Below are 20741 nucleotides of genomic sequence, written 5' to 3' on the forward strand. Positions count from 1 at the left end.
ACCGGGCTCGGGGAACAGTGCGGCAACCAGGACTCCCGGGTCATGGTGCTGGGGCTGCCCTGAGCCCCAAGGCTCCCGTGGGAATGGCTCGGTCCCCTCGCGAGGGGGGCCATGCGGGGCCAGCTTTCCCTGGGAGCTGGTACCTCTTGGGGTTCTGGCTCTGGGACGAAAAGGGGTCCTGCGTCCCCGGGGCTGGGGCATCCTTCAGCTCCCACAGGGCTCTCACGAGCCGGCTGGAAATGCCTCTGCTGTAAATCAGCCCTTTACCTTGAAGTAGTCTCCTTTGGGAGAACCTCTGCGCCTTCCCACGGGATCCTCTTGTGCCACCAGGCTGGCAGATCATGTCCTGGGCTCTGGGGTGCCGTCCCTTTGTGGGGGTTAGGTGGCCACAGCCCTGGTCCTGAGCCCTTCCCACATCCCCATTTCTGCTCCAGCCCTGCCCCGGGAGCAGAGGAAGGCTGGCAGCCTGAAACTGGGGCACAGCCCAGCTCCGCAGCTGTTTGTGGACACCTGCATCTGTCACTCCCTGGGCGAGGAGCTTGCCGAGAGGCTGTGAGCTGGCTGGCCCGCAGCCTGACACCTCTCTCCCTTGCTTTCCAGAGGTTGTGGCTATCTGGGATGCTGTGTCTGCGTACATCCTGGGACAGCTGAAGCTGGACAAGGTGGGCTGGCATCTTGGTCCTCCTTTGCCCTGGAGAGCCTGGACGCTGGGGAGTGATCCCTCCCTGAGCATTGCGGCAGCACACCGAGACAACCCCGTGCGCCCACAGCTGCTTCTTGGTCAACCACGAGAGAGACTAGTCCCGATCTAGCCTGAGAAAGCATTCGGCACACGATAGGGCTTCACCCTTCACTATGGTCAGAGTGGAGAGACCAAGCAGAGAGACCAGGGATTATGCTGGGCCCGTGCCAAGGACAATCCCTGGGGATCAGTCCCATAGGTATTCCCTGTGCTGGAAATGCCTGGGATCTTCTCTAGCCAAGGGATGTTAGCAAGTATTTTGAGGAGGGGAAGAAAAGAAATGGAGAACGTGGGCCTTTTCCAAAGCCTTCACTTTTCCCGTCTCCAAAGTACTCACTCATCAGCCTTTTTGTCTTTTTCCTGGGCAGGGTGTCCTGGTCACAGGACTCGGGACCTTCGCTATGGTCCAAGAGCGATTCCACGGTGAAGAAGAGGTGTATGTGGTTCGAAGACCCGTCTTCCGGCTGGACGTTGATGCGTTATGTCTGCAGGAGCTCGCGTTCCCCACAGTGGTTATCCCTGGTGAGAAGGCAGCGGCCACCCTCCACTTTCCCCCTCCATGTCTGAGGGCGGGGTGCCTGCTCTCTGCTCTTTGGAAAGGGCTGGGAGAAGTAGAGAATTGCCTCCAAAGGTCGGGGGACGGCTTGAGCTCCCCCCAAACAAACCACTCCCCAAGAGCTGTTTCTAGAAACGACCTTTTCTATGGCGTTTTGTTATGAATCTTACATGGAAATTTGGCCTGCTGCTGGCAGTGACGATGTTCCTTCTCCTTACAGGCGATGTCAAGATCAAGCCACTGAACTACAAGTGGCTATCGCGAGCCACCTCCTTCCCGCAGCACGTGGTGAAGGACTGTGTGCAAGAGACCATACTCTTGTACTCTTTCCAACTGAGGAACAGGCAGCGCCTCGCCTTTGCCTTCAAGGACATTGGGGTTCTCTCCTGCAAAGACGATGTCCTGTGCATGCGGTTTTATTACGACTGCGTCACAGGGCTGGAGAGCAAGGCCAGCCGCATTGCGCTGCTTCACACTGTAAGTTGCTCAGGTTTTGAAGGCTGCTTCAATGTCTTTGGGAAGCCTATCGAAGGGTGAGCGGGAGACAGGTCTGCTTCCTTTGGGAGCCAAGAGGAAACTGCCCTGGAAACCCTCTAACAGCTCTGTGTCACTTTGCAGAGGCTGTGGATGCCAGGTGCAGCCGTCTGCGGTGGAGCGACCACCGCGCGGGGGATGCAGGCTGCTCCTGCCCACGCGTTCCCGAGGTGAGTGCGTTTCCTCTGCAGCCCTCGACCGACCGAGCGGGCAGCTTCCCAGCTCCTGCTCAGCAGTGCACGTTGTCAGGGCTCCACACTCAGCATCGAGTCAGGGATCAGTCCTGAAGTGACTGGTTTCTGGTTAACTAATGCTGAGTTGGGGCTACGCATGTATTCTCCTGGAGTGACTGGGCATCGTGATCGTGTTTCTCACGCCCAGCCTGCCGTCATTCCCATCAGAGAGAACCAACTGCACACGGGGAGGACTTGAAGCTACATTTTCTGGTGTTGGGGGGAGATTGCCAGTAAAACCTGTGCATGGCCACAAAGGAAAAGGGATGCCATGCCTTGCACGACAGTCAGGAGGATTAGCGCTGGGAAGCTGCAGAGGGTAGGGGCTGACCCTTCTTCAAGCCTGTGTCACCATTTGCTTTCCAGGTTTCAGTTCATTCTGTTCAGCAGATCGGAGGCCAAGGCTTTCTCCACCTGGCACAAGAAGGCTGCAGAAAAGCACAGGACCAGAAGAGGTACGGGAACGGGTCCCTGCTGTCCAGGCGGGGCCCTGCCCCACGCTGGGGGACCACAGCCCAGTTAAAACGCACGCCCCACGGGGCTGCTCTGAAGAGCTTCCTCCTTTCCCAGGTACAGACGGGTGTCCTGACAAGCAGGAGCTTCACCCGCAGAGGCGGGTGAAGTTTTCCCTCCCCGTGCTGCCAAGCCAGAGGCCAGGCACAAGGCAGCAAGACACGGGGAAGAAGACTTCTGCCAGGTGAGACCCTTGTGGGAAGGGATGAAAGGGATCCTTGCACCCATGTAGGAGAGACATCCCCTTTGGATGTTCCGGCTGTAGGGACTCGGGAAGGTCCCTGACACATGCCCCACCGTTTTTATGAGCTTGTTTGCCCCACCGCAGGCCTCTTAGTGGGGAAGACGGCAGATGTTGAGTGCACCCCACATCACTTCCCTTGCCCTTACAACAGACCTGAGGTGCAGTCCTCTGCCATCCACCCGATGGGGCTAAGGAAAGGCTCCTCCTTGCCATGGGAAACGGCCCCCCCGGCCCCCGCTGCTTCTGCCAGCCTGGGGAGCTTTGATACCAGTCAAAAACAGGAGACCAAACTGCCCCGTGCTCATGCCGACTCCTCCTGGTGTCTCTTTGCAGTGTGCTCCCCCCATGTCCAGGCAGCTCCCCCAGGACGAAAGAGGCACGCAGGCGGGAGCCAGCTCCTCCCGCCAGGCCCACCGCTGCACTCCCGTCCTCCGAGGGCTGCAAGAGAGCGTTGCAGGTACGTGCTCTACCTTGCTGTAACTACCGTGCTGTCTGAGACTCGGCAAAAGCCTCTTTGTGCAGAGAGCCATCCTGAAAGCATCCCTTGGCGTGCGTTCATTGTAACCTGTTTGTCACCTCCTTCAGATCTTCTTCACGAAAAGGAAGGTGCTGCACACCCTTCCCGCCTGTTACTGCCCCCTGGGTTGTCAGGAAACACTTTATCCTGGCCAGGGGCTATGGAAAATGTATGAGTCCTTTCTAGGTCGTTGACAGCGGAGGTCTTTGGTCACTCAGCTGTGTTTGCCATGAGTTGAGGAGCCTGGCATGACTCCGCGGCCCCTGATCTGTTAGGGGCAAAGCGCTGCCGACCGACCTGGCTGAGGCAAGGGGCACCAACGCGGGTCAGGCCCGAAGGAAGCCCCTCCAGGAGCTGAGACTAATCCTGCCTGCTGCTGCGTTTCCATCCCCTCCAGGAGGTCTCGCAGCTGTCTGCAGAGTGGGAGCAAGTGAAGACCCAGTGGCAAGAGCGGCGACAGCAAGCCAAGGCAGAATGGGCGGCGTGGGAAGCCTGGTCTGCAGGGGAGGACCGACAGCCGCCCCAGGTACGGGCAGCGATTGAGAGCGCTGAGAGCAGCAGCGACCCTCGCTGTCGGGGCACCCAGGGTGGCAGGTCTCCAGGGGGTGGGAGCAGGACTGACACCCAGCTGCAGGGCAGGGGGTTGCCTGCTCATCCTGGTGAGGGAGAGATTGGCAGCAGGATCCGAGGGGCAAAAGTAGCCGTCAGCCGTGATGACGGGCACGCAGTGCTGAGTCTCCCGGCTCTCAGTCCTGCTGCAGGCTCCTTTCAAGAGGTCCTCTGGGAAACAGCACCTCTGTTTCCCATCTGGTCTGCTGAGAGCGTCTCCTCCTCGGCAGGCACTCGGCACTGGAGGCACTTGGACTCCCCACCCTCCAGCCCAGCCCAGGAGAAAGGAGGCCAACGAGAGGTGGAGGAAGGCTGAAAACCCTCTCCCAGCAGAGGAGATGGCAGCAGCAGCCCAGCTGGAGAGACTCCATCCTGAGTAAGTGTGTGCCAGCTCTGGCCACAGCCTGGGGCAGTCGAGCAGCCGTGACCCCGCAGACATGTCCAGGACCCCCGTCGCTGCGTCCTGAGTTGCATGGGACACCCCCTGATGTCTCCTAACACGGGCATGACCTGGGGTACCCCCACAGCCAAGGCCCAAAACTCACCACAGGGTGAAAGGGTGGGTACATGCGGGACCGGGTGGGGGCAGGGGCTGGACGAGGCGAGAGGCAGAAGGGATCTCCGGCAGAGGCCGAGGGATGATGTTTCCCTGTTGTTGCAGCCACCTTTCCCCACGAGCGGTCCAGGTCCTCAGAAGGCTGGAGCCGCATCAAGCACGGAGGAACATATTCAAGCACGTCGCTGAGAACAACAGGCGGCATCAAGAGCAGCAGAGGCAGCTCCCCTGGTAACTATCTCCAAAGAGGGATGGTGCTTCCCCCGGCTGCAAGGCCCATCCCTCCACCGAGGGCAGCCCTGGGGGAAAGAGGGCATTTCTCTGACACCCCTCGCGAGACAGAAGCAGGTTCTGGAGGCTGGCTTTGGGCTGCACCTCCCTGACACCCAAAGGGGACTGCCTGGGCACCCCGAACTGCCTTTCCACGTGGGCTGTGAAAGTCCTGGCTGAAGACAGAGGGATCCTCCCTCTGATGGCTGCCTTTCCCCCTTCCAAGCCAGAGAGCGTGTGCTTCCCTTGCAGAGTCCTGGGCCAAGACACCTTGCCCCGAGGGGGGACTACCCATATGGGACACTCAAGGTCTTGGCCCAACCTGACTCAGCCCCAGGCTCATCACCTGCACCTGGAACCTTCTCATGGGCTTGGGCATCAGGGGCCTCTCCCACTTCCCAGACACCTGGAGCCCTCCTTGCAAGCAGATCCCATCACAGGTGGCCTGAGCTACGCCTGCAGGAATTCTCTGCTTTCTCATTTACAATCACACACTTCTCTTTCTTCCTCCCTAGCACTAGATGCTGGTACCGCAGCAGAGGGGAAGGTGCCGGGAGCGGTGGCTGTTAGCCAAGGGGCTGGGAGGCTTCTCAGCTGCCGAGATCCACCTCTAAATACAAACTAAAGAGCTCTGGGGCTGTTCCCAGCTGGACTGACTGGCCTGTGCCTGATGATGGATCCGTCTAAAGGGATTAGACACACCCCATGTGTGATCCCAGAACTGCTCTTAGGGGCAGGAGGGAATAAAGTCCACACCTGCCCCACAGCTCGAACACGTGCAGCCCCACTCCTGCACATCCCAACACACAGGCAGCACGGCAGAGGAGGCTCTCGCGCTCTTCCTGGGAAACCAGCACAGCTCGTGCCTCCCTGAAGTGCCTGCACGCTCATGCACGCAGCGTGGAGAACCACCAGCAGGGCCAGAAGTCTGTGTGTGATTACTGGGCTGGGACCACACTGGGACCACAGAGGTGTGGTGGGTAGATGGCACCGCGGGAGGGCTGCGGTGGAGGGACACGGGCTCTTCAGGAAGGACCGTCTGGGAAGGCGAGGAGGTGGACTTGCCTCCTGCTCAGGGTGGGACAGGAGCCAGCTTATGGGTCAGGATCAGCAGGCAGACCAACGTGGGTGCCGTCTTAGCAGGTATCTGCTAGAGACCTCCTGTTCAGGAGGAAGATGTAGATGAGGCCTTCTTCAGGCAAGTGAGAGAAGCCTCACGTTCACAGGCCCTGGTCCTCATGGGGGACCTGAACCACCCTGGTACCTGCTGGAAGGACAATCCAGCAGGGCTCAAGCAATCTAGGAGATTTCTAGAGGGCATTTCCTGGCACGGGGGATGGAGGGACCAAGAAGGAGAGGTGCTCTGCTGGACCTGGCACTGGTGAACAAGGCAGAACTGCTTGGGCATTTGACAGTCAGCGGCAGCCTTGGCTGCAGTGACCGTGAGATGGTGGAGTTGAGGATGCAGAGGGGAGGGAGCAGGGCAAAGAGCAGGACCACAGCCCTGGCTTCCAGGACAGCAGATTTCAACCTTGTCAGAGATCTGTTTGGAAGAATCCCATGGGCTATGGCCTTGGAGAGAAGAGGGGTCCTGGAGAGCTACTTGATATTCACGGACCACCTCCTCCAAGCTCAAGAAAGGTCCCTCCCGACAAGGAGGAAATCAAGGAAAGGCAGCAGGAGCCCGGCATGGATGAGTGAGGAGCTCCTCACTGAGCTCAGGCACGGAAAGGGAGATGCAAGAGGTGGGGACAGAGGGAGGTGACCCAGGAGAAGTCGAGAGGTGCTGTCTGATGGTGAGGGATAGGGCTAGGAAAGCCAAGGCTGACCTGGAGTTGACCTGGGGAGGGACATGAAGGGACAGCGGGAAGATTTGTACATGACCCTCACCAGATGAAGAGGAAGGAAGACGTGGCCCCACAGCATGCTGGGAACTGTAGTCCCTCCCCCGCAGCATCCTGGGAGCTGAGGTGCCTGCCCTGCCTGCAGGCTCCTCTGGTGCAATGAGGTGGCTGAGTTTATCCTGCAGCCAGGAGATCCGTGCAGGACAGCTCAGGCCTGACGGTCAGGCTGTGACCTCTGGGTCTTCAAAGGTCTTCTGGTCAGGGTCACGTCACCCTCCGACCTCACCGTCATCACTGTTGTTTGTGGCACCCGCATCCTCGTCTACCTGAGAACAGACCCGCTGAGGCAGCTCAACAAAGTGGACTTCTTCTTCTACACCATGACGCCTTTGGACAACCCCCTTGTCTACAGCCTAAGGCACAGGGAGGTGAGGGAGGCCCTGGGGGAAGGGCAGCCCTGGTCAGCACTCAGCGCTCACTGTGTTACTAGAGCCCAGTGAGGAAACGGTCCCTCTGGGAAGTGCTGAGGGTAAAGCATGGGAAGGCACGTTCCCTGCAGCAGCTATCCCTCAAGGAGACTTCAGTGCCAGGAGGTCTGCGGTTCAGCCCACGCTGAGGTCAATGCTAAGGCTGGCGACGTGCAGTTTGCCTCCATGGTCTGTCCAGTGCCGTTGGAGAACGTTCCTTGGCTGGCATATCACCTTGGGGAGAGGAACCATTCCTCAAGCCCAACTCCTGCCGAGCGCCTGCCTCTGCCTCCTATTGCAGCACACCCCTGGAGGAGCTGTATATGTCTGCGGTGGGGACATCTGTCCATGAGAGCGTGTCAGCAGAGGATCCCCTGCCATCCCATGGTGCTCTGGGAAGCAGAGTCTCCAGAGGCAGGGCTTCATTTAGGCTTGCCTGGAGAGCTTGAGCTCAAACATCTCTCCAAGCTCTTTGTGCCAGTATCCTCCCTCTCTCCAGGCCTGCCCTCGTGGTGCAGCTCAGGATGTCATTCTCCAGCCTGATGAGCCAAAATAGGCCAGGCCCAAGTCTCCTCCCTCCTCTGGCCAGGCCCAGCCTTGGGAACCAGTTGGTCGCAAGAAGCAGCTGTAATGAGAGGGAAGAAGTTTAGGCAAGAGGTGGTGGGGAGGCATGGCCCTAGTTCTGGCTGGGGTCTGAGACAGCATTCCCAGGAAAGTCAGGGACATCCCTCCCCACACCCTTCCCGCCCTCCATCCCGCGAGGAGTCAGGCAGCCCCAGCTCCAGCTGTGCTCCTCTGGCTCCAGCTGTGCTCTGCCCCTCGCCCTTCGCCATGGAGTCCAACGGGTGGGGAAGCCCCACGTGTCCCAGCGCCTTCAACCCTTGGATGAGCAAACTTCCCCCCTGACCCCTCCGTCCTTGCCGCAAAGCCCTTACCAGTCTCTGCTCCTTGGGGCTTGGGGTGGCAGGGACAGGGCAATCTGGGAAGGCAGGAAAACCTGTCGGCAATCGGGCAGGACACTGCAGTTCAGGTGGGGTTGGTCCTGGCCTCTGGAGGGATTTCTGCCTGGCCTTTTGAGAGCAGCAATAGGGACAGCCACATGCGAGCGAGACACCCAGAGTGCCTGTTCTGCTCCCAGAGCAGGGAACGTCCCACAGCCCGATCTCTAGGTCCCAGCACCCCAAGAGCCTGGGTCCCCCAGCCCTCCATGCACAGGGAGTGCCTGGGGACCTCTCACCTCCCACCGAGGTGGGGTGGCACAAGGAGGCAGCGCAGCCTGGCCATGCCCTGGAGGACCACGGCCGCAGGATTGGGGCCGTGCTGGCCTGGGGCCCCTGGGGGCACTGTGCCGCTGGGGGAGCTGGTCCTCACCTCCTGGCCAGTGTCACCCGCTTCCCTCCAGCCCCCCACCCAGCCCAGACCTTGCTCCTCTCCCAGGAGTGGCGCAGGAGGGGGCTGCTTAGGGTAGGCGAGGTGTCAGGATTATGCTTGTATCTGCTGAGAAGAGACTATGCTCTGTAAATTGCCTGTCTTCGGGAGCTGATGTTGCTGCTGCTCTTGTTACTGCTGTCCGGAGAGCTAGTACAACTGGCTAGCAGGCAGAGCTCAGCCCCTTTGAGATGTTGCCTGCCGGAGTCTTCCCACTCCGTATTTCTTCTGTTTTCCTGGCCTGTCCTGACGTGAGAAACCTCCGCAAAAGGCATTTAATTCCAAGGACTCCACTCCATGGGGACCTCTCTCTCCCCTCGCCTCTGCACTCTTGCTCCCCTGCTTTCTTTCAGGAGATGCAGTGGAACCACCACGTCTGGTCTGTACAAGCAGCAGGTTGGGGGAAATAGGAGATTCCGGCAGCACCGAGCAGCTCTGTGGGGTTGGGAGGAGGACACTTGCATGCGGCAAACACTGCTGCTGGCCGTGGTGTCTCCCTGAGCCATCTCTCTCTTTGTTTAATGGGTGAGGTGCAGCGTCTTTGACACGTTCATCCACTTTCTGGGTTTGCTCAGGGGGCTCCCAAAGAAGTGCCTGGGCCTGATGCCCCTACGAGCGCAGGCAGTGGGAGCGCAGGAGTCTGCAGCCAGCTTTGCTGCTGAAGGGGTCTGTGTGTAGAATGGGACTGTGAACAGTAAGGGAGTGGCTAATTTCGGTTACTCTCCTTAGAGCAGAAATGTCTGTCTCAAAAGTGCACCTGTCGCAAATTGCTTCACTCTTCCAAGTAATTCGAGGAAACTACCAGCTCCCCCCAGGAGGCCCCGACAGCCTGCGGGCAGCCTCGGCTGTACCAGTGGCCTCGCTGCCCCTGTCCTCCAGGTGCTTTGGCTCAGTGGGCAGCTCGTGCTGGAGGAGAGTCAGGCATTGATGTCTTTAACACTGCCTGATGAGCAGCATTGCTGCGGAAAGCCGCCTGCCACACAGGAGCATGGAGTGTGCGGACCTTGAGCCTCTGGGTATGAGGCAGGTTGTGAAATTCACCATCTGTCATCGCAGCACCTCTCTTTCTCTCGACCTTCTATTAATTTATTATGACCTGACAGGCATTGCAACCCATCCTGTGTTTTCCAATCATTTGGTTTTGGCCATCTGAGGGAAAACCCCACACCTCTCTTCAGATGCAAATACCAATAGAGAGCATTGCAGGTGGACGTACTACTGGAGACGGAGATACCGCTGGAGATGCAGATGCCACTGCAGATACCTTTGCAGATGGATGATCCATTCCTAATAGCATTGCAGATGCTGATGCCCTTGCAGGTGTCATTGCAGATCCCATTGCAGATACCACTTCACTCTCAAATACCATTGCATACACCACTGCAGGTGGCGTTACTGATGCCATTTCAGATGCTGACATCATAGCAGATGCAGATACCATGACTCGTGCAGATGCCGTGGCAGATAGCAGTGCAGATGCAGGGACCGGAGCAGATGCAGAGGATATTGCAGATGCTATTGCATTTCACACCCCCACGCATATACCATTACAGATGCAAGTGCCGTTGCAGATGTCATTCCAGGGGCAAATACGATTGCAGAGAGCGTTGCAGGTCAGCATAGATTGCAGATGGAGATCCCAGTGGAGATGCTGATGCCACTGCAGACGTAGACCAATTTGGAGATGCAGGTACCATTGCAGCTACCCCTGCAGATGCAGGTAGCAATGCTGATTCTGATGCACATACCATTCCTGATAATTATGCAGATGCGGACGCCAAAGCCAATACCAGTGCAGATGCAGATGCTGTTGCAGATGCAGATACTGCTGCAGCTGCAGACGCCATTTCTGATGCAGATACTGCTGCAGCTGCACATACGACTGTAGAAACCACAGCAGAGGCCATTGCTGATGCAAAGTCAGGTGCAGACACAATAGGAGAGGCAGATGCCATTGCAGCTGCAGGTACCAATGAAGATGCAGAGGCCACTGCAGACACCCATAGCATTACAAATGCCATTGCAGATGCAGATGCCTTTGCAGCTGCATCTGCCTTTGCAGATGGCATTGCAGATGCAGCTGCCGTTGCAGATAGCCTTGACAATGCCTTTTCAGCTACAGCCACAGACAGCAATACCGTGAGGAAGATCCCGATTCAATTGCAGATGCAACGGCAGATTCAAGGGCAGATACAGACACGATAAACCTGCCATTACAGATACAAGTACAGCCACAGGCACCATTACACATGCAATTGCAGGTGCGCTCATAGATACAGACAGAATTACACATACAATTACAGCCACAAGACCAGCCACAGACACGAGTGCACATTCCATTACACCTATAGATACACAGACACCGATCTCGTTCCTGAGAGGGGAACCATTACAGAGAGAGGTGCCATTACACATACAGGTAGTGATGGACACACCACTGAAGGTACAGGGAGTACCTGCATCTGAACTGGGGGTCTGCCATGGCTTCAGCATCTTCAAGAGCAGCTCTAAAGGCAATTGCATCTGAAATTGTACTTGCATCTGCAAGGCCATCTGCAGTGGTATCTGCATCTGCAATGCCATCTCCAGTGGCATCAATGCCCGAATCTTCAACGGCATCTCCATCCGCAATGGTGTCTGTAACGGTACTTGCACCTGCAATGGCATCTTCATCTGAAGTGCTGTCTGACGTGGCATCTGCATCTCCAGTGGCCCTTGCAGTGGCGTCTGCATCTTCAATGGCATCTCCATCAGCAACTGCACCTGAAATTGTATGTCTGAAATTGTCCCCCTCCAGGGCTGGGGGCAGCGTATGAATGACAGCTGGGGACGTCCCAGAGGGTGGCACCTGCCTGGGCCCTGTGTCTCCCACAGGAGTTCAGAGCTGGGCCAGGAGCCCTGTGCGGGGGGGACGGTGTGTTTTGGGGGCTTATCTCCTGGCACAGTGGGGTTTTGCCTGGCATGCTGAAATACCGGGTTAGAGCTGCCCACTGCTGTCACAACTTCTCCCAGCCTCAGCCCACCGGTGCGCCCCAAACCTCCACCGGGCCCGTGGGCACAGGCCCTTGCAGGCTGGGGCAGGGCATGTTTGTTATTTTAATGGCATGTCATGTGATTTTTGGCATCACGGCGTGCGAGCATCAGCCAAGCAAGAGCTGCCGTCTGTGGAAAGCTGCCCGGGAGTGACAGGCTTCATCAAAGCCAACCCGTCCTCTCCCCCACGGCCCCACCCTTGAACCCACCTCCCCTAAACGCATTTGTTCCCCGTGTGCTCCTGCAAGCATGGCCTGGCTTACATTGGGCAACTGTGCTTTTTAAAATGCTTTTGGGGGGGTCCCATTCTGTTCCCTTCTCTGCGCTGAGGCTGCACCCTCGTGGGTGAGCTAACAGGGGCTGTGTGCTCCTCCCCACCTGCGTCATCATCCTGCAGACCACGCATGTCACCTCTGCCAGCAGGACTTGGGTGGTGGAGAAATGCCAGGTAGCGTGTGAACGTTGCCCATCTCCACCAAGAAAAGCCCTCGGAAGTTCATCCCAACTGCTACACTATCGGAGCATGAAAAGAAACACCTGCTGCTGTGGTGCAGGGCTCTACCTTGCATGAGCTGCTGCGGTTGCAAATACTTTTTGCATTTTTGCCGGCAGCTCCCTCCCTCGGCATTCTTGGGATGATCTGGGGTTATTTTGCTGCGGCAGTGAGGCAAAGCCGGGCTCTGGAGTTGAGTGCGGTGGGACCCGAGGAAGGGCGTCTTGACGGTTTGAAGGGCTTTGCATCGAGCCCTGTCCCCAGTGGTTGCTTTCAAGATGGAGGCACTGCAGCCCTTGTTGTCATGTCCCTGAGAGGTGTCAGTGCTGCTTTCTGCGTGGGACCATGTCCGTGATTCCTGCAGGGACCCGTCTGTCCTGGCTCCCCCACCAAAGGGCTCCTTCCCCTGGGGAAGGGGACAGGGGAGTCCCCCCTGCCATTGCCTGCCCCGCTGGCGGTGACACGGCCCTGGGGATGGCTTGGTTGCCCTTCGGGGCTCGCCGGCTCTGATCTGGGGCTCAGGGGGGCTTTTGCAGCTCTTGGGTGCCGTTTCCCGGTGCCCCCTGTGCTCCCCCCCACCTCCCAGGCAGGCACGGAGCGGTTCCAGAGAACTGGCTTTTAATGGAAAAAAAACAAGAGGAAAGGTCCCAGCAAAACTACTATATTATGTTGCTATGGGCTCATCACTGCCATGGGTGATGTCACCGCCCAGGGTGGTGCCACCATCCATGGGGTCATTGATGCCTGATGGGATGTTACTGCCCAGGGGGCTGCTAATGTCCATGGGGACCTCCGTTCCTTGGGGGATGGCACTGCCCTGAGGTGCTCCCGCAGGGGGTGGTCGTGCTGGAGAGGCTGAGCTGTGTGATCTGCCCGGCGATGTGGTGGCAGCCGCGGAGGGAGGGTGGCAGCACCGGGGCGGCTGGGACCACCGCTCTGCCTGATGGTTGCAGGTCAGGATGAGCTACTGTTGGCCCTGGGGGGTGCTGGGGGCTTCCGAGGCTGGGGGGGTGGGACACCCACAGGGCAGTACCTGGTGGAGAAGCACCGCCGTGGCCGAGCGTGAAGGTGGCCGGCGGAGGCAGGTCGGCGTTTCTCCCCTCCATGCAGATGACGTGGGGGTCAAAGCAGCTGCCGCACGGAGCCACCTGCAGACCTGCGTGGGAGAGCTGGTGACCTCCACTCCTTCCCCAGAGAGTGTCCCCAGGCTGCAGGGATTGGGGTCGGTCCCTACCTCGGAGGTAGAAGGTTTTGGGGAGGATGAATGGCTGAAGCAGCTGGGGGGGCGGGGGCAATGTGGTGGGAGCCACAGGGCTGGCAGCGCCATGGTCCATTCTGTCTGTTGGATGCTAAGGACTCGGTGGGGCTGCCAGCTCTGGCCGCTTCCATTTGAGGGTCTCCCAGAAAGGAAGGTGCGGGCTCCCCGTGTTCCACCCCATCCCCAACAGCCTCCCCAGCTCCTCATGGGGAGGGAAAGGGTTGCTTTCCTCCAAAACAGAGGCATTTCACATCCTAGAGAAGGGAAAAAACACCCCCAAAAAAGCCCAACCACAATTGTTTTTGTAAGAATGATCCAAAAGGAAGCAGGAGGTACAGAGCATAACAGCCCTTTCAGGAGGAAGAGTTTCAGGGAGAGTTTTCTGCCCAAAAAGCACCAGAGCCCCTGGGAAGAAAACCGCTCATGACTACAGCCTCTGAAGACCCTTTCTCCCCTCCTCCATTCGTACTCGGGGGTTTACACCAAAGCCTTGAACATCCTGGGGAGCTACCAGGTACGGACTTTCCCCCAACATACACAATGCTCTTTGGGTAGTTACCTTAGAAGAGTCTGGGGCTGCTACCTGGGAATTCTCCTGTCTCCAGAAGAAACCAAAATGCTCCCGGAGATGCCTGAGGGGAGTTCCAGGGAGCTACAGGGCATGGACCTGCCTCCAACATCGACAAAACTCTTCAGGTAACCGCCTAGGAGTCATAGGCAGCTCCTACACTGGACTTCAGCCATCTCCAGGGAAGGACAAAACACTCCCAAGCTGCCTGGGAGGAGTCCCAGCAAGGGACAGAGCATGGACATGCCTCCAACATACACAAAACTCCTCGGGTGGCTTCCCTGGAGTGCTACCTGCAAAATTCAGCTGTCTCCAGGGGAGGCCAGAACATTCCTAAACTGCCTGGGAGGAGTCCGAAGGAGCTGTGGAGCATGGTCCTTCTCCCAACACGGATAAAACGCCTTGGGTAGCTGCCTTGCAGGGGTCTAGGGCTGCTCCCCAGGGCTTCACCTGTCTCCAGAGGAGGCCAACACACCCCTGGGGATGCCTGGGAGAATTCCCACGGAGCTACTGGGCGTGGACTTTCCCCCAACACACACACTGCTGTCCCAGTAGTTACGTCAGAAGAGTTGGGGGCCGCTGCCAGGGAATTCCCCAGTCTCCAGAAGAAACCAAAATGCTTCTGGAGATGCCTGGGAGGAGTTCTGGGAACACTGAGGGGCACTGGGGAGACTGGAGAGCACGGGGGACACTGGGAGCACTGGGGAGTGCTGGGGGGCACTGGGGAGAGTGAGGGGCACTGGGAGCGCTGGGGAGACTGGGGAGCACTGAGGGGCAATGGGGGGACTGAGGAGCACAGGGGAGCCGCGAGGGGCACTGGGAGCACTGGGGAGAGTGGGGTACACTGAGGGGTACTGGGAGCACTGGGGAGCAGTGGGGGGCACTGGGAGCAGGGGGGAAACTGGGGAACACTGGGGGCACTGGGAGCACCGGGAAGACTGGGGAGCACTGAGGGGCAGTGGGAGCACTGGGCACCCCATCATGTCTCCCAGTTGCCCCCCCAACTCCCTCTCTGGGTGGGGGCCTCTGGGGAGGTGTTGGGGGGGGTCCTCAGGTTTTCAGCCGCCCCCCATCAGAGAGGGTTTGATTGACAGCTGGCATTTATTGAGGGGCTGGGGGTGAGAAGCAGGGCAGGGGGTGCTGGGTGCTGAGGGGCTGGTGGGTGCTGGGGGCATCCAGGTGCTGGGTGGTGGGTGTGCTGGGTGCGCAGGTGATGGGTGCTGGGGGTGGCCAGGTGTGGGGTTCTGGGGGTGCGGGGGCACTCGGAGATGCTGTTCTCGGTCTTCAGGGGGTTCATGTAGTTGTATCTCAGCTTGGCCCAGTGGTTCCTCTCCTCGATGCGGTCCCGGATCTCCTCCAGCTGCCCTTGGAAGGCCCTGAGCCAGTGGGGTTCCACCTCTGTGAACCGCTCCTCCAGGTACTGTCCCAGGAGTATCTGGGAGACAGGGATGGGGACCCATCAGGTTCAAGCACTTGACTGAGGTGTCTCAAGCCATCTGGAGGTCTCTGGCCCCGTGGTAACTGTAGAGCGATGGTGGCCACCACCCTGGGCTTGGGGATACCCAAGGTGGTGATGTGCACCCATGCCCTTGTGGGGAATCTCCTGGGATTCCTCAGCCCCACAGAGCTGCCGTTTTGGGGAGGGCATGGTGATGGTGGGGCCAGACTCACCACGTCACTGAGGCATGAGCTGAGGAGGATGAGGACCACCAGGATGTTGGTGGTGGTGTCCACCTCAGGGACGGTGGTGAGGAAGTGTTGGAGGAAGGCCTTGCCCTTCTCTGCCGGTGGCGGGTGGCGCATGGAGGACGGGGCGCTGGGGAGGAAGGCGCCCAGGTCACACTGCAGGGTGAGAGGCCACTGTCAGCAGAGGACACCCCTCTGGAATGGGGATGGGTTAGATGGGGACGTTCTCCTGAGGTGGGGGACATCCCTCTGGCATGGGGACAGGTGGGATGGGGACATTCTCATGCGGTGGGCTGGGGACATCCCTCTGGCATGGAGGGGGGAATGGATGGGGACATACTTCTGGCATGGAGCTTCTCCTGAGCTGGGGTGGGGATGTCCCTCCAGGATGGATGGGGACATCCCTCAAGCACGAAGAGAGGTGGGAACACGGACACCTCCCCTGGCTCAGGATGGGGACATCCCTCCTGCGCACAGAGGGGAACATCTCTCCAGCATGGGACGGGGACAGTTGGGGACATCTTTTGGGTGCAGAGGGGTCAGAGGTCCCCTGTCCCACCTGCCCATTGTTGACGGCTGCGTGCTGTGCCGAGCAGGTGAACACCGCCATGGTGAGGAACTTGCTGAGCTCCGCCACCGTCCGCAGTGAGGAGGGGATACCTGGGGTTGGGTGGGGGGACAGCAAAGAGCATCAGGGACCTGTCCTTGTCCCCCCACCACCCCTGGGGACACCCCATGGGACCCATGGGTGTGGGGATGCAGTACCCGAGGAGGTCCTGCCCAAGGAGATGAAGCTACCATGGGGTGAGGTGACCATGAGGTCATGGAGCACCCATGGGACCACCACCAGCTGCCACCTAATCCCTTGTCCCATCTCTCGATGGCTTCCCAGAGGCTCATTGCGTCATCCCGGTAGCTGGGGAGGTGCGCCACGCCGCAGTGCCACATGTCATCAGGGAGGCAGAGGGAGGTGTAGGTGGCCTTCTCCAAGCCCTGCTGGATGATCAGCAGCATCCCCTTGCAGGTAACCCCCGAGCCCTGGTGGGGAGGGGTCACCCATGGGTGCTCAGGGCAGAAGGTGCCTTTCCCCCCTTCCAACCCCCAGCTGCCCCATGGCTCCTCGGTGCTCCCAGTCTATGCCACTGTCCCCAGTGCTCCCCAGCCCCCTCGCCCCATGCTCTCTAGTGTCCCCCAGGGCCCTCTGTGCTCCCCAGTGTCCCCCAGTGCTCCCAGTATAAGCCAGTGGTCCCGAGTGCTTCCAGGGCACGAGTACTCCAAGTACTCCCCCCAGTGCCCCCAGTATGCCCCCCCTAAGTGCTCCCATTAACCCCCCAGCCCCCCCAATTCATGCTTGCTAGTGCCCCCAGTGCCTCCCCAGTATTCCCAGTATACCCCTCTGTCCCCAGTGCTCCCCAGCCCTCCATCCCTCCATGTTCTCTAGTGTCCCCCAGGGCCTTCTGTGCTCCCCCAGTGCCCCCCAGCACTCCCAGTACATCCCAGTACATCCCAGTGCTCCCAGTGCTCACCTTGTCAATGATGCCACCAGGGTTGATGAGGACGCTCTGGGCCAACGTGTTGAAGTGGAAGTGGGGGACGAGGAGCTGGTGGTGGAAACCAGGAGGTTGGAGACGACTGGGGACCTCCTAAGGAGCTGGGGTGGGTGTGTGGGGGGGGGGGCACTGCGGTCAGATGGGGGCGGGGGGCACTGGGTGGTGCTAAGGTGGGACCTTACCTTGAAGAGGGGGTGACAGGTGGGCAGTTGGCATAGGGTGGCGATGGCGAAGACCTCCCCAAAGAGGTGGGTCCTCAAGGGGTTGGTGAGGAGCTGGTGGCTGTAGAAGTCGGCGTTGCGCCAGGTCTTGGCCAACAGCCAGTCCCACTTGGCATTGCTTTGTAAGAAGATGGGGCTGGTGGGTCCCGGAGTTTGGCTGAGCTGTGGGACACAAACCACATGGTGGGACCATCTCCTCTCCACCACCACGGTGGGGTTGTCCACTGGTTTGGGGTGGGACGTCCCTACCTGGATGGCGATGGGACGTAGGAGCCCGTCGGCACCCTGGTGCAGCAGGCAGAGCAGGGTGGCGACGTGCTGCCAGCGCCTGTGGATGGTGCTGGCCGCAATGCCTTCCAGCACCTCATAGTCCAACGATGAAGATCTGACCCTCTTGCACCTCCTTGCCCAGGTTGGTGCCACCACCCAAAGAACCGGCCACCATCTCCAGCGTCACCAAGAATTTGGCCGGCAGCATCACGCAGTGCTGAATGGTGATGGGGTTGTTGCCATTGAAGAACTGGTAACTGAAGAAGTCATCTTCTCGCCAGTGCCTGGCCATGTACTCGGGGACTGAGGGGGTGGCTGGACATCAGCACTGAACTGCCCACCCTCCATGTCAAGCCAGGGACTTCCTGGGAAGCCCTGGGTGGCGGGGGAAGACGCACAAGGCACCCACCAATCTCCCTGCCCCGCGTCCAGGAGAAAATGCTGCACATCTCATCCAGGCTCTTCCAGAAGGTGGGTCTCAAGAGGAACCCTGCCAGAAGGTGAAAGGTCCCTCTACGGGACAGAGGTGGACCTCAGCAACCACCATTCCTTCCCTGGCCCCCCACCACCAGCCTCCCGGGACAGGGTGGCACTGGCGATGCTCCTCACTCCCATCATCCAGGTCCTCCCCAACCTTGGGGTGTTGCTTACTGGAAGATGAGGACACCAGTGAAGGTGGTGGCCCTCACGCAGGAGAACTGAACATTGGAGTCCAGCTCGAGGATGGAGCCCACATTGAGGCAACGGGGCCAGCCCTTGGTGAAGCTCTTCCACCTGCGGGTGGGACAGGGGGACATACGTCAGCGTCACTGCTGGCCAGGCCACCCTGGCCATGGTGGGCCTCCATCCTTATGTCCCTGCTCTCACTGGTAAGCCTCCTGCCGTGCCTTCAGCTCCTGCTGCCGATGCTCCTTGAGGATCTCCATCTCATCATCCACCAGCTTTTTCCCTGGAAAGGAAGAGAGAGGAGTCAAGGTCGGACCCCTGGCTAACAGAGGAGGGTGGGGGTGGGATGAGTCCTACCCGAGCTCTCCCAGACCTCCACCGTGGTAACCCCCTCCAGCCACTGGTAGCAGGGGAAGCGGTAGAGGGTGCCGTCAGGGCCCATCACGCGGATGTCCCTGCAGAACCAGGCATCCTCCAAGAAGAGCCGCCACTTGTGCAGGCGGATGAGGACGATGCGACCCAAGTCCTGCTCGCAGCGCATGGTCATGTCCTTCTCCTGGTGGGGGGTGGGCGGGAAATGGCTTGGGGTGGGAGGGCAGCTGCCCTGGCATGGCACTGGGGGATACGGGCATTCCCCACCAGTGAAGGGGGCTTCAGGGCATCCCCCAAAGATCCTCTTCCTCCATCCCCCCAGGACCCCTTTCCACCATCCCCCAGGACCCCTCCTCCATCATCCCCGCAAGATCCTTTTCCTAAATCCCCCCCCCAAGACCACTTCCCACCATCCCCCCAGGATCCTTTTCCTCCACCCCACACCCCCCAAGACCACTTTCTTTCATCCCCCCCAAAGATCCTTTTCCTCCATCCCCCCCCACCCCCACCCCCTCGCTCCATCCCCCAGGATCCTTCCCTCCATGTCCCCAGGACCCCTTTCCTCTATTCTCCCCCCCCACCAAACCCTTTTCCTCCATCCCCCCCCAAGACCACTTTCCTCCATCCCCCCATGAGCCCTTCCTTCATCCCCCCAGGACCACTTCCCACCATCCCCCCAAACCTTGGTGAAGACCCATCCCTTTTCTTACCCTCTCCAGTAAAACCCATGCCGGGGCCCCCGGCATGCCCATGCCTCCACTCGTGTCCCCATCCCTGCGCTCACTGTCCTCGGCAGGAACCAGTAGTTGACTGAACCAGGCGCCATCCGGTGCCTCTCACCACGGCTGCCCACCAAGGTGATGGAGATGGCGTTGTTGGTCCCACCTTCGAGGATGTCACCCGTTGCCACCTTCACCTTGTAGACGGCCATGGCGAGCTGCACAAGGACACGCCGCGACATTCAAGAGCTGCCTTTAAAAAGCGACCACCTGTAGGGGTGAGGGTTTTGGGGGTGGAAACCTGCCATCTTGGGTGGTTTGCATGCTGCAAGCCCCGTGGCCATTGCACAAGCCGGGTGGCCAGTCCTTCCTTCTCAAGGGGAGGTTATCAGATGACCGTTATTGGCCGGCGACCGGCATATCGAATCTCAATGGATGTGGCCATGGAGACATTACCCAAGCGATGGCCCCGGGGGTGGCCATGGGCCCAAGGGAGGGGGCGTTTGCCATGGTCCAGGAGCTCCTCCTGCCTCCCCAGGGTCTCCTCCATCTCCTGCTCTGTCCCTGCCCGCGCTGCTGCCCGCACTTCACTGGCTGCTCAAGGCATGCTGTGGAGCAGTGGTTGTGGGGCAGGCAGGGTTTTCCCAAAGGAAGGTCGTGGAGCAACTAATACTGGTGTCACAGTTTAACCTCAGTCGGCAACTGAGCACCACACAGCCACTCGCTCCCTCACCCCCCCGCGGTGGGATGGGGGAGAGAATTGGAAGAGTAGAAGTGAGAAAAACCCGGGGGGGTTGACATAAAAACAGTTTAATAATTGAAATAAAATGATAATATACAAAGCAAGCGATGCACAATGCAAGTGCTCACCACCCGCCGACTGATGCCCAGCCAGTCCCTGAGCAGCGGCCCCCCCCCGGCCAGCTTTCCCCCAGTTTATGTACCGAGCATGACGTCACATGTTATGGAATGTCCCTTTGGCCAGTTTGGGTCAGCTGTCCTGGCTGTGCCCCCTCCCAGCTTCTTGTGCACCTCCAGCCTTCTCAGTCCGCAGAGCATGGGAAGCTGAAAAGTCCTTGACTAGTGTAAGCACTACTTAGCAACAACTGAAATATCGGTGTGTTAACAACATTGTTCTCATCCTAAATCCAAAGCACAGCACTGTACCAGCTACTAGGAAGGAAATTAACTCTATCCCCGCCAAAACCAGGACAGTATCCACCCCTTATTCTATACCATCTACGTCATGCCCAGGTCCCCCCCTTTCCAATACATTTCCATTAATCACCACCCCTTTTCCTGTTTTTGATATATATATACACACACACACAGAGATATCATTCCCTTAGTCTATGGGCCATCCCTCTAAAATGTTCGTTGAGTTCATTTAGT

At 59.0% G+C, this 20741-nt stretch overlaps 1 pseudogene; it reads right to left on the reverse strand.

The window, feature by feature from the left end:
* Positions 1-15127: 15127 nt before the first annotated feature.
* Positions 15128-19561, reverse strand: LOC143171627 (polyunsaturated fatty acid lipoxygenase ALOX15B-like; annotated as a pseudogene).
* Positions 19562-20741: the final 1180 nt, after the last annotated feature.

The sequence above is a fragment of the Aptenodytes patagonicus genome, chromosome 29 (assembly GCF_965638725.1).
Source record: "Aptenodytes patagonicus chromosome 29, bAptPat1.pri.cur, whole genome shotgun sequence".
Taxonomy (NCBI): domain Eukaryota; kingdom Metazoa; phylum Chordata; class Aves; order Sphenisciformes; family Spheniscidae; genus Aptenodytes; species Aptenodytes patagonicus.